Source organism: Mastomys coucha, unplaced genomic scaffold (genome assembly GCF_008632895.1).
Source record: "Mastomys coucha isolate ucsf_1 unplaced genomic scaffold, UCSF_Mcou_1 pScaffold21, whole genome shotgun sequence".
NCBI classification, from domain to species: Eukaryota; Metazoa; Chordata; class Mammalia; order Rodentia; family Muridae; genus Mastomys; species Mastomys coucha.
Window position 1 is genome coordinate 85284625 of NW_022196904.1, and position 12713 is coordinate 85297337.

Sequence of the window (12713 nt, forward strand, 5' to 3'; positions counted from 1 at the left end):
TTCAAAGAGACTTGCTAAGACCCAGTGACAAATGTGCTTATTATTTAGAAACTTAAAATGGTTGGAGAGCATGAGATGCTGCCATTAATATTATAATAAGCAAAAGTTAGCCCAACCTTGGCTGCTTTCTCTTATACTCTCTGTGGTTTGGTTTTGTGGTATGTTGTTGTCTGTCTGGGTTTTGTCACCAGAACTAAGTGTAATTTGGAGCTCCATGGGTTACTCACAACCTCTTTCATCAGCAAAGAAATGGGAGTGTAGACGGAACTGAAAGAAACTGGCCTAAGCCTGGCTATAGCTAGAGTGCTTGCCTAGGGTACACAAAGTTCAATCCCCACTTAGCACTCTGGAGGTGGGAAGCAGGAGAACCAGGTGTTAAAGTTCATCTCCAACTACATAGTGACTTTGTAGCCAGCCTGGGCGACATGAGGCCCTGTCTCAAGAAATAAGGGTGAGGATAGGAGGTAGAAAGAAGGAAAGGAGGAGGAAGAAAGGAAGGTGGGAAACAAACATGAAACTGGCCAGAGATCATATCAGAAAATGCATTAATATTCTAAGCGTACACGAAACATTTACAAAAGTTGACTACATCTTAGTCCATAAAACATTTCCCAATAAATTTCAAGGAATCAAAATCCTACAGACCGCATTTTCTCACCACAATGCAATTAAGCTAAAAGTCAATAGCAGGAAGATGAGACATTTTCTATTTTGTATCTTTTAAAACTGTATTGAGAGATTTTACAAACACACTACTAACTCACTCTTGGGTCAAAAAGAAATGACAATAGAAATTATAAAATAGTTACAAATGAACTATCAAGGAAATATTAAATATCAAAAGTTGTGGAATATAGCCAAGACAACACTTAGAGGGAAATTTATGGTCTTCAGTGCTTATGTTAGAAAAAGAAAAGGGCTAAAAATTAATGAATGGCCTATGTATCCAATTTAAGTACAACAGTAGTCATAAATCAGTCAGCTTAGAGCTGATACTAACAGCAGAGCCAGAATTCTGGTCATAGATACAGCTGGCCCAGCATTCCTCGTTCATATTACTACACCACAAACATGGCTTCAGTGCCATTTCTCATAATATGCTCAGTGCCAAGAAATTTTGTTTCTCCCACAGAGTTGAAGAGTTAAGCCTACAGGGCAGCTGTCTGTATCAGTTTGATGATAACCCTCATTCATCTACCCTTCTTCATTCATTCCATATAGATTGATTGAGTCCTTGCTCAAACCAAGCACTACTACCTTCATTGTGAAACCTAGCCTCAGCTTAGGGCTACTGTAATGCTGTGCCCCTCCCCACATTCCCACCGCCTCACACTCACTCCTGCACCAGCCCTAAGATTCCAGAATCTTCTCTGACACTTGTAAGAAGAGCAGTCCTCATCAATAGTGACTGATTTCTTTCTTATCTTTTCCAACAGGTAGACTGAAATTACCATGTGTCCAAATTAAAATTGCGTACTTCAAGGATTATTTGAAGGACTATTCTTAGACCTTTTAAGAAGATTTTTTTTAAAAAGTGAGTCATTTTTTTTCCACTTCAGAGTATTCATGACTTAAGTTAATGTTACAGGTGCTCCCCCCACCCTGCCTTTTAAATATGCCTTTTTCATAGGTAACTTCATTTCCATTTACTTTATAATACAGGTTCCCCCACCCCTACCCCAAGAACAATGAACAGGGAGGATGGGTTTATTGCTGTAGCAATTTGCATATATTTCATGGGCTTATGGGCTTTCAGAGATGAAAGGGTGTTAGAAGTGTGGAGCTATTTTCACTGTCAGAGTATGGATGTCTAGGCTGGACCTGGAGCTCCAGGAACTACTGGGGAAGCTGGTGTCTGTCCATACTCAAGCCTTTTAGGGCATTCTCTCTCGACTTTCTTGATTGGAAATCCACTCCTCCTCCTCCTCCCATCCGCCATACTTTCTGTGCTAGACAGTCCTAACCACAGCCATGCAGCAAGCACACAACCCTACCCCACGCCACTCCCGACCATATTTTAAATCCCTTGTTCTTCCAATAATTCCATATAGTTTCATTCTAGGACAAGTCCTGCTCAGCTCATCTTACCAACCCAGCAAATGTCACCTTACAAATGGAGACAGCCTAGATGCAGACTGTGGGCCACTGCCAGCGGGAGGGGCACTGCAAGGCAAGCCTGGGTTCTCATTGCAGTTTTTGTTCATGCTGAGCTAACGGGAAGGCCGCTGTGTAAGTCTGAGCTTAGAGAAATGGAGGAGAACTGGGTGAGATGACCCCTACTGCTGCTGCTCTCTCATCCGCATGGTTTAGCTAACTCATAGTAAGTAAGCAAGTGCTCCTTCTAGCAGTCTCTGGCAGTGGAACATTTGCTGGTCAGTGGGAACAGGGTCCAATCCTGGCTTTTAAGGCTTGCTGACTTTGTATGTAGCTATACACTGTCACTTCTCATCTCCAAACTTCTATCTCTTCATTTGTGAGACGGAGAAGCTAATGCATGCCTGTCAGAGAGGGTCTGTGCTGGGGTAATGGTCACAAGGCACTTAGTACCTGGTCCCTAAGAGATACACAATCAATATGAGTCCTCGAGTTCATTAGCTGGTGATGGAATTACTTACCTTAGGCTAAGAGAGGACAAGAGACAGAGGCAACTTTAATTTAAAAAAAAAAAAAAAAAAAGGAACAAGAAGATATAGCATGTTTATTAGACCTTGAAGAGAAATGTCCATACCTGATAAACTTTCACACAAATATAACTCCAAGCCAAGAAAGTCCGTAAAATTAAAACTCAGAACCTCATAAGGATAGATTGATTGCTATGGAAACACACAGCTGAAAAGGGCAAACGAAGCCGGGTTCCAGAGCTGTACAAACTCTCCCACCCCATAGCCAGGGTCACAGCTCTAGTCCTGGACAGCGAGAACTCATGTCCCTGGAATGAGGGTCCTAGACTATCAGGTCAGGGGCCATGCAAAGCATCATGTATTTATGTATGTTTAGAAGGCTATTGGGAGCATCAGATGAGCTAACGAGTGGCAAGGAGAGTTGTAAACTGTAAAATAAATGCCCCACACTTTGTGCTTTTGAATTATACATGCATTAGAGACTCTTAAACATTTTCAAAGCAGCACAAGGTAAGATTCAGCTGAGTGTGTGATATACCATTTGCGTGCAGCCCACAGATTTTTGAGAAAAATAATCCAGCAGCATGTATATACTTATGTACATGCCTATTGTGTATGGGCACATATGCATCGCATCTGTGTGTGTGCAGAGGAGGTTGTATGTGTGTATGACAACCTCCAATCCTTTTAGCATGACCAGTCTCCACACGGTGTCTGGTTCCCACCAAGAAGTATAACCTGGGCGATGAAGTCAGTTCTGTCAACTGACTAGCTCCATTATCTTGGGTTAAATAGGGTCACCCTATATACTTCCTGAAGCTTTGAGTCTGTGGAGAAAGCTGCTCTGAGGAGTTGCGGGAGGGAGAAGGCTGAGTGGAATGACCCTCAAGTATCCTAGCTCTGGGGAAACCTGATCCAGTGGCCACTGTTGGCAGAGCTAAAAGAGTGTTGTTCATACATGTTGGATATAAAGGACCTCTGGCAGTATCTTCCATCCTTGGGATTATCTGAGGGCCTGCTATATCTCTGGGTAAAGAGCCATATTGGGAAAACATATTGTCTATCACTACTGAGGTATTTCACAACTTGTTCATTCCCAAAGTTCTTTCCCTTTAGTCTGGGCTAAGGGACTGGCAGACTTAGAATCTCGAGAGAATTGGATGTTGTTGTCATTTAAGATAGAAAATAGATTTGTTATTTGGTTTTAACTAAATAAAACTAATATGCTGCCCTTTGCTCTCCAGACAGTTACTGGCTGCAGACACGGAAATGTTCTGACTGCTATAGAGCCAGTGGGGCCTTTAGGGGAGCTCCAGACCCGTGGAAGCCACACAACCAATTTGAAGCCATTTCCAAATTGTGGTGATCCATTTCAAGCTATGAAATTAATTTGGTGATTCAAGACCATCATTTATTAAAATTAATTAGAATGACCCATTAACCTACAGAGAAGGTGTATGTATTTGATTGTTTTGTTTTGTTGAAATGGGTTCTCTTTTTAGTCCAGGCTAGCCTGGACATTGTGGTTCTCCTATCTTAATCTCCCCTGCCAAACACTGGGATTATAAGCTCCCCCCACCATGCTTGACTCTTCAACAAAGATTCCTTATCCAATGTATATGTAGTAGGAAAGAATCAGCTCATCATATAAATCAATAACAAAAAGACAAACAGCTCACAAAAAAAAGGGCAAAAGACTTAGATGCTTCCAAAAAGAGGTAGAAAAACAGCCCCCCAAAGCCATGGAAACATCACTATTCTTGAGAAAATGATCAACGGGAGCTGCCATGAAATAAGTGCTGCCACTACCACGCTTCCATTAGAAAGGCTTGAATTGGAAGAGATGAATTTTGCCCAGTGTCTACTGCCATGTAAAGCCTCTGGAATATACTCACACTGGTTGGCTTGAATTCGTATGCTGACTTTGGAGCACTGTTCAGCAGTACCAACCATTCATAGGCATGCAAGTGTCTCCACTCTGTGGAGTATACCCATGAAGTGTTCGTATGGGTGCGTGTAATACAAACTCACAAGCCGCACACTGGTGTGCCAAAACACAAACACATGCCGCACCCAGCCTCGAGTAGACAAACGCAGTCTCTTCCCACAGTGGGGCAGTACATTCAGCAATGCTAGTGAGCCTCAAAAACATAAAACTGAAAGACAAGCCAGGCCCAGAGCTTCATAACTCCCTTTTATAAAGGACCGAAGCAGGCAAAACAATGCCTTAGAAGTCTGGGGAGTGATTACCCTTAGGGGAGGAGCTGGGCTTGGGGAGAGAATGGGAAGGGCTGCCAAGGTACTAATGTTGTTCTGCCCTTTGATCTAAGGGCTGCTTACTGGTAAATCTTTTTCTTTTCTTTTCCTTTGGTACTAAGGTTTAAACAAAGGTCCTTCATACGTTATACCTCAGTGGTACCCTGGGCGTGTGTGTGTGTGTGTGTGTGTATGTGTGTGTGTGTGTGTGTGTGTTCACACACACGTGCACGCACGCACACATGCACAAAAGATAGAGGAGGGAGAAGGAGAGGAGAGGGAGAGAGAAAGGGGGTGGGGAGGCTGACTCCTATCTCAGCCTCCTGAGGAACTGGGTTGCTGTGCCTGTATCACATGGGTGTTTTTAGTTTTTGAAACTGTATCATGCTGCTGAGTTCTGATGGGTTCTCTCCACTGTACTCAGGCTACACTTTAGTAAAAGCATGCAGGTGACAATAACGGAGGAAACATGGTGGGTCATAAAGATTGGCATTGTTCAGTAATGGGGCAGACCACCTCACCCAATGTGTGTCTGCAGGGTTCAAGTGTCAGATGTATTTCTTGCTGTCAGTCACAGGCCCAGGGGTGAGAGCTATCAATGTAATTAATGCAAGCTTCCATTTTTAGGTGAAGAACTTGATACCTAAAGAAGAATTAAGAGCTAGGGTAACACAGAGCTAGGCGACAGGCTCTAAGTTTCCTGTCTCTGTGAATGGGGAGTGTGCAGCCAGTTTTCACCAGATGGGCCTGAGTGGCATGGTGAGGCCAGATGGGTGGGCTGTTCAGTCTGGCACCTTTCTCAAGGGAGGTGGTTCAAGATGGCAGTGGGAGTTTTGGGGGCAATATTTTTTTCTATCCCAGCCTGTCTCGGGCTCCCCAGAATCTCTCCCTCCTCCCTCCTGCCTCCTCTGTTTAAGTCTGTTCACCACTGCACTCTATCACTTTTCCATTTGTGTAGAGCAGCCTTAGTGCCAAAGCCACACAGTGGCTGTAGAAGCTGGAAAATGGAAGGAAACAAATAGGGTAACTGAGATCCAATAAAGCACACTTCCAACTAGTTTGTGGTTTTATTGAAGAATTTGGGACAACAAAACCCTCTACTCTAGGCTTGCACAACCATTGGGCTTTCTGTTTAAGGACAGGTTTGCGCAAAGGGTCTGGAACCCTCCCAAGAAGGATTCATTAACCACTTGCCAACCCTACTAACAAGGATCTCCCAGTACAAGCTACCGGAGATCTCTTTACTCCAGGCATGTATCAACCTGCACAAATACAAGGGTAAGGTACATTATAGAATTCCCAGGCTGATATCAAGGGGGCCAGAGATGGTTTCAGAGAAATTGAGCTGAAGCTAAAAACCAGGGATAACGAATGTGCCTGCATAAGGTTGCTAGAGAATCACCACTGTATTAGAAAACTTCCTGCAGTCTCATGCAGGGAGAAGAGGCAGAGGAAATGGAGTGGGCAGAGCCACGTGCTGACAGAACCTTCCTGGGTGACGAGGAAAACCTCACCAGAGACTTGTAAGGCAGGAAACGCCTGTCACCTAGGAGACAGGATAAAAAGATGCAGGCAGATGCTGCTAAGAATGTTGGTACAGGTTTGAAATTATGTTCTACAGCACTCACTGGCTTAGGCCATCTTTGAAGACCTGTGCTGGTGTAGGTCTGGCTGAAGCCAGAGCTAGATAGATGAGTAAGAGATTCACAGCCCTGCCAGGGACCCAATACTCAAAAACAGACACAATTTGATGTCATTAATATTCTAGAACAAATATCCTAAACTGTTTCTAGGATACATCAGTCCTGCAGAATAGTCTTGTGTGTGTGTGTGTGTGTGTGTGTGTGTATGTATGTCTGTGTGCGTGCACGTGTATGTACATGTGTACATGTAGAGGGTGTTGAATGATCTGAGATGCACCATGTACTGAATCCATTTGGGGAGATGTGGATACTGCTAGCATGCTAAAGGTTCTGAGAAAATCTGCAGTGGGGATGTTAATGGTTTGGGGACAAAATCTAATATTCTAAAATTGTCCTAAAATCTCCATATTTCCTGTAATATCATTCAAATCCCTCAATTTCTCAGCTAGAGAAGTCCAATCTTAAGAAAGACCAAAGGCTTCTTAAAATATGAGAACAGGGTTTCTCTGAGAAGGAAAGTGTGGATATTATATAAGGTCCACCCTGCCCTGATTACTCGTAAAGTTGTCAATGAAGTGATGGCTAGTGTGCTGCCTGACTGAGAAGAACTTAAAGTTCTCAGCAGAGGCATTGGCATTGTAGAGTTGCTTTGGGGGCCCAATCAGGGCCTCTACCCTTACTCCCTCACCTGCTTCCTCTCTCCCAGCTACTTGGGAAAAGGCAAGATACAGAAAAATAGTTAATCCAGGCATGGTGATATATGTCTGCAACCCCAGCCTTCCAGAGGCTCAGGCAGGGGGTCTGTAAGTTTAATGTCAGCTACATTAATGGGCTACATGGGAAGACTCTGTCTCTAAGCAAATAATAAAGGAAACTGGTTTAAGAGCATACACACTGAAGCCAGACCACCTGGGTGTGAATTCGGTGCTGTTTCTCCTTTCTAGTTCCTTAGACAAGTTGTCCAGGTACCATACTTGCAAAGGCAGTGGCCAGCTCAGTAGCCCCCAAGGTGAAGTATGTTCACCTGTTTCCCAGAAGGCTCTAGCATGAAGCAAACATTGTAGGTGCAAGAAACCCTCCCAGGGTGCCCTTTCCCACAACTCCTGGTAGCCCGAAGAATCTCCTATTTGGAGTAAACGACCTGCAAATCCACTTTTCTCATCAGCGTCAGGAAGGGCCCAGTGTTCTTCCTTCCTTTACAATAGGCAGGACTGTTCCAGGTCAGGTTTAGGCTCCACTCCTGGTTTTCGGAGCTGGAAAGCAGCTGCCAAGGAGCTTGGTCCCAGGGACTCCAATGCATCTATTATTAATTTTCTGCAAGCAGCAGTTGGCTTTCCAGACAAGCTCCTGTCTGTAGATGACCATAGCCCTCTCAGAGCGCTCTTGCCCTTAGTACTTCTCACAAGGCCTCATAGGAAACAGCCCTGCATGCCCCTGTGTCCCTGGGAAGGTGGATTGCTGTGTAAACAGTGAATCAAGGGCCCAGGATGCTCATACTGAATCTGACCTACGAGGATAGGATGGCTTGTTTTTTCTTTACACCTCCTGCCTCACACACGGTGGTACACAGGCAGAGCTGTAGAGATCTCCTTGGCAGCAAGAGCCTATACCCTATTAATCAGAGTGCTGTGATGCCACCTACAGTGTGTCATGCGTCCCATCATCTCTCTGTGTGTATTGTCACCAAGAAAGTCTAAGCAGCTCTCTTCCTTGTCTTCCCATCTGCCCTCCCCAATCACTGAACTAAATCAGAACTGCTTCTTTGTGCACCGTGGGGTACACATCCCCTTTTCCAGTCACCATCAAATCTCTCACTTCCCTGTTCAGCCTCTGACTTTGTACCTGGACTACAAGCTCATGAGGACAGGAGCCTGTTCATCTTCTAACATCCTCAGCAATGTGAATCTCCTCCCAGTGATCACTTCAAGAGGGTAACTCACCCACCCCACCTCCTAACCCCACTCCACCCTCTGCCTTCCTCTCTCCTTTGCATCCTCCTTCCTGCCTTCTCCCCTCCCTCATGTCCTATATTTTTCTTAATTACTTAACAAAGGGAGTTAGAGATCACCTAGTCAAACAATTCCCTAGAGGAAACCATAGGCCCACTTAAAATAGGCAAAATATTGAAGCCCAGCCTCTCAGCCCAGCCAGCAGCCCACACTTTATCTAGCCTAACAGGAGAAAAAAAGTGGTTCTTCTTTGATAAAAGATTTAGACAACTTCAATCTATTTTTATAGTCTTCTCTCTCTCCCTCTCCCTCCCTCTCCCTCTTAGAACAAAACTGTGCCAAGTGTCTGACATATGTTCAGCCATATCAAGAAAGGTGTTACCCTCATTTATGGATGCAGAAGATGGCCCCAGTTACCTCAGAAACTTACCCCTGCTGGACACACCAGTGTCTAACAGATCCAGAGTCCATGAGAGTTGCCACACTGCAGTCTCTGCATGGCCACCTCCCACCTCCCAGGGACTAAAGTTCCAACCCAGCATCTCCTCAGACAGCCTTTGAGCCCACTGTAGCTTCAAGTGCCAAAAGTAGACCTTTGGGGTTTAATTGGCACCACTTGTTCATAAGAACAGGCCCTTATTCCTAAGGTTTCCTGGCAGTGCAAGAGCGTGTTGCTCATTAGAGAAGTACCACGTCTGTGCAGCACCAGAGATGAGCCTGCTGCCCTACACAGTGTCCTTTTGGCTAAAATGAAGTTCTCCATGACCTGGAGCACTGAGTTCCCAATCCTGTCCATACAGGTTGGGTCTTCCTTCCCAAATGTCAGAAATTCCTTCCAAGGAAATCCTAGACCACCCAGGAAAGAAGCCAGGCTCAATGCCTCTCATCTAGACTTCTACAGTCTCTAGGCTCCCCTGTGTTCCCAGCACAGGATATTCCGACTTTCACTTTGGGATGAAGCCGGGCTTGTTTTAACAATAATGGAACTGGAATGGAAGACGGAGGATAAACTCTCACCCCAACTCCCTCAGGAAGTTACTAGACAGATAACTTGGCCTCTCTAAGACTGTCTCCATCTTTAAAATGTATATTTGAGATGCTACAATCTCTCCTACCTTGTCAAGGATAACTAAAAAAACTCTAACTTGGGAGTCATGCTTCCTGAACTTAAATCCCAGCTCTGGCCCTGCTAGTGTGCAACATGGAACAAGCTATAGAGTTCTCCCTGACTCCATGTGATTATCTGTATAGAGATGATAGCCATCTGATAGATTTGTTCTTGGGACTGGCAGGTAACTCTAGATGGATGCCCAACCCACAGCCCATTGTTGACTGTAGCTGTTGTCATCATGAATCCACACTGTATGACTCTATACTTTTGTTTGCCAACGCAGATCCACAATCTCCTGGTGGGTAGCTTCTATTCCCTTTCCTTTCACTGCTTCAGGAAATACAGGACAGAAAGCTGTTATAAATCTAGTGATGGTTGGAATGAATGTGTGCAGATCATAATAGCTCCCGAGTATGTTGTACAAGGCAGTGACATATATAGACAATGTTTAGAGAAATAGTGTACAGGTTCCCAAATCACGCCAGTACCAGTGTGTCTCTCAGTTAGAAACCTCCAATCTAGATGATTGGGGTGTTTTTTCCAGTTTGATTCATGCACACAATAGGTGCTACGTCAGTGTTTAGATAGACAAATATATGTATGTATATATGGGTGGATGGATTCATGGATGAATAGATGGATGATGGATGGGTGGGTGAGTAGATGGATGAATCTACTTTACATTTGATTCTTCATTTATCTTAACCACAGTAATGAGTGTGTGTGTGTGTGTGTGTGTGTGTGTGTGTGTGTGTGTGTGTGTGTGTATTTACAGAGAAGGCTCCAGCTATCTTCCTTGCAAGGAGGTAGATGGCCATAGCTGTGTGTTTGCACATTCCCCCATCTTTTAGCATATAAAATCATTTTTCAAGAGCCTTTTCAGCTGTCCACCTTTGAATGCAACAGATATGCATTCTCCATTTCTCCTATGCCTTTCTCCTCCAACAATGAAGGGTTTGTGCTAGGATTACTGCTTGTGGCTGCCTCTTTCCCAAGGCCCCAAAGCCTGGTCTGGCTTTTATCAATGGTACTGATGGAGGAGGGGTCTCAGACAGTTGGATTCAGGGAGTGGTACCTGTGGCCTGGTGCCAGCTGAATATGTCAGGCTAAGATATGTAACTCAGGTCTGCTCTGGATACAAGCAGCGTGGTTACCTGTTATCCAGCTGTTAGCAGCTGTTGTCTTAGAAGTCATCAAGCTGTTTTCCCAGAGTTTGCTGCAGGCCTAGAGGTTGATGGGGATCTGGAGGGGATGGGCTGGCCATGACAAACTAGAATACAGCTATTCTCTGAGTGTGAAGAACCTTATTCCACAGGGCAAAGGGTTGCTCTCACCACTGCCTCTTAGAGCTCCAACTCCCTAATGAGATTAAAATGCCAACATCCTGCCTCTGTGCACACTTGGGAACACATTGGCTTGAGCGGCTTAATGAGCGTTAGTCAGGAATCTAAGTGAGGTCTGGGCAGGCGCCTGGCTGATGCTTTGTTGATTAGAATACTCAATGTGCTGCCCTTTGAAAGCCAGCAATTGTGGGAGACCAGGCTTTGGGCTCCCTTTAGAGAATTCCTTGGTAACCCTACATTCCCACATCTTATAGACCCTTTTATGTGCCCAGTGATCTGGCATGGGGTGGTTGGGACAAGCAAGTCGGTAACAAAGACAAAAACCGGTGGATGTTTTCACAATAGTAAAGAATGGCTTTCAAACCTGGCACCCACCAGAAACACTTGAGGATTGGTCCATCTGTTCCTTGGGAGATATTTCCTTCTCTTTTAGAGATGGGGTCTCATGAGGTCTAAGATGACCTCAAACTTGCTGTACAGCCAAGATGACATTAAACTCCTGATCCCCCCTGCTTCTACCTCCCAAGTTGCTAGAGGTAGGCCTAAGCCACCATGCTCAGGTTATGGTGTACTGGAAATTGAACCTGGGATTATATGCATGCTAAGCGAGCACTCTACCAACTGAGCCACATGCCTAACTCCTTGGATGATACTGTCGTGGTTCTCTTTCTCTAGACTCGGAGACATAGGAATCTATCCGCTTATTAAACATGCTGTGGGGTGCCCATGTCCTGACTGAACCCCAACACTGGGAACTGTTGTTCAGCCATCTTAGTGCCAGAACTGGATTCTTGAACCACAGTGCTGCCACTTTGTAACCTGTACCTCCTTGTACCTGCTGCTTAGCCTCTGGGCCACAGTTTTATCATCTCTAAAATGGGGTTGGGCAAAATGGTAGCACTGCTATAGCAAACAACACAGAAGTTGAAATTGAAAATAGAATTACAACATGATCCAGCAGCTCTGCTTCTGAATGTACCTCTGAGGGAAATAAAAGCAGGACCTCGAGGAGATAATCTGTGCACACTGGTTCCTAGCACCATTCACATATCCAGAGGTAGACCATGTTAAGTGCCTGCTAACAGATGAATGGTCTTGGCAGATCTCTGCCATGGAATGTTATTAAACTTTTAAAAAGTAGGTTTGCATATTTCACCGTGGAAGAAGCTTGAGGACATCATATAAGTGAAGTAAGGTGCATGCCATGAATCCATTCCCACGAGGGACTAAGATAGTCAGATCCATAGGTGGTTGTTGGTGGCTGGAGGGAGGGAGAATGGGGCTTTAATTGTCTCACAAGTTCAAAGTTCCAGCTGTGCAGGTTGCAGGGGTCCTGGTGCAGGATGGGTGTAACGGGAGGGCAACCAACTGTATCTTAGTGCCAGAGCTGGACCCTTGCAAACTACTAACAAAGTAAATTGTATGCTCTAGAGGAGTGTCTCTGCCTCCCATCTTGCTGGAGGAGAGCTGGGATTAGGGATGTGAGTCTTTTAAACTTTTTAATTTATTTTACGTATGTGTATGTGAGTGTTTTGCTTCCATGTATTTCTGGGCACCACATGCTTACCTGCTGCCTGGGGAGACTGAACAAGAGTGTCAGAACTCCTGACACTGACTTTGAGCTGCCGCATGGGTGCTGAGCACCAAAATAGCTTCTCTGATAGAGTAGTCAGTGCTCTTACCTTCTGAGCTATCTCTCCAGCCCCCACATCTAGATTTTTATGAGTTCCAGGAATCAAACTCAGGTTCGCCAGACTTGCATAACAAGTGCCTCTACCAGATAAACCACC

General features: G+C 44.9%; 1 protein-coding gene across 7 annotated transcripts in view; it reads left to right on the top strand.

Moving 5' to 3' along the window:
• The window catches only part of Tenm4 (teneurin transmembrane protein 4), a 702050-nt gene that overhangs the window by 281695 nt on the left and 407642 nt on the right, over positions 1–12713 (top strand). The window contains exon 4 of one of the 7 annotated variants that reach the window (XM_031387408.1): positions 1437–1534. The exons of the other annotated variants lie outside the window; for them this stretch is intronic. The gene's annotated coding sequence lies outside the window, so the exon portion shown is untranslated. The remainder of the gene's footprint in view (positions 1–1436; positions 1535–12713) is intronic. 7 annotated transcript variants of the gene reach the window in all.